Genomic DNA, 1296 nt, shown 5'->3' on the forward strand with positions numbered 1-1296 from the left:
TTTGGTGACCTTTCCTCATTCTAATATTTTTGGTTACTCTAATAAATTATCTACTTCCATTCATCAGTCTTATCAGCTGATAATTTCTTTTTTTTCTTATGTTTTCATGATGGCTCTATTATACACTACATGCAAAAAAAATGAGTCAGTCTCAGAGACTCATTGAGAGATCTATACCAAGTAATCCTTTTAGAAATAGGTTCATGGTTCCAGGCTTTGAAGTTTAAGTAGACATTGCTCAGACCATTTTCAGACAGCTCAGAGAACTGAATTATAATTTCCAGGAATCATTTTATCCAGAAACAGAAGATTTCAAGAAAACAGATCCAAAATAACAGGAATTAATTACATACAATCAATTACACTAACGAAGCATATTAAATTGTGGTTATTTCTTTTGACATACTGTTAATGCTCTTTCTAGAAATCTACTTTTTTGATGGATTTATGAGGAAGCTTTTTTCTTTCTTATTAATCTGTCTCTAATCTTATATTTAGTAGACTGTTTTTGTAAACTGAAATGAAACATGTTAAAAATAATATCCAATTCTCACTGACCTCTCAGAATTCAAAAACAGATGTTTTTATTGAGTCTTCTCAATATTTATGTCAATACATTTATTTCATGAGTTAAATAAGAATTTATCATTTCTTTTACAGGGATATATTTGACAAAATTCTCGTGAAACCAAGGTCATAATGGAGTAATATACTTAATATGTATAGGCACTGCAAATGCATAGTCATTGTAAGAAATCTTGTATAAAGAAACTTTTGGGATGTAGTTCCATAGTGTAGTGGTTAGCATGTCTGCTTTACACACAGAAGGTCCTGGGTTCATGCCCCAGTGGAGTCACAGTCCATGGTCTATGGCCATGCCACCCTGAACAAGCCTGATGTCTGATCTCAGAAGCTAAGTAGAGTCAGGCCTGGTTAGTACTTGGATGGGAGACCACCAAGGAAGACCAGGTGCTATAGGCATAAATAATAATAATTTAAAAAAGAAAGAAAAAATAAATTTTTGTGTTTTGTTTTCTAGATTCAAAATAAAAAAGGATTTTAAAATTACAATCCTATATGCCTTATGAAATTTACAGACAAAAGTTAATATCTTAGTCTTAATTTTCTCAACTCTGTATGCTCTATGAGGCTTGTATTAACACTTCACAGTGCATTACTTAAAAAATCAGGTCAAAACACATTGAGATTAGCCATTTTTGTGACTAGAAATAATCTTTGGAGATTACTTATGATCATAACAGGAGTACTCTTAAGAAAAGTTACCCAAAATTTGGA

The 1296-nt window shown here is 31.6% G+C and overlaps 1 pseudogene; it reads left to right on the top strand.

The window, feature by feature from the left end:
• Positions 1 to 865: 865 nt before the first annotated feature.
• Positions 866 to 981, top strand: LOC120607591 (uncharacterized; annotated as a pseudogene).
• Positions 982 to 1296: the final 315 nt, after the last annotated feature.

This window comes from Pteropus medius, unplaced genomic scaffold, assembly GCF_902729225.1.
Source record: "Pteropus medius unplaced genomic scaffold, Ma_sr-lr_union100, whole genome shotgun sequence".
Taxonomy (NCBI): Eukaryota; Metazoa; Chordata; class Mammalia; order Chiroptera; family Pteropodidae; genus Pteropus; species Pteropus medius.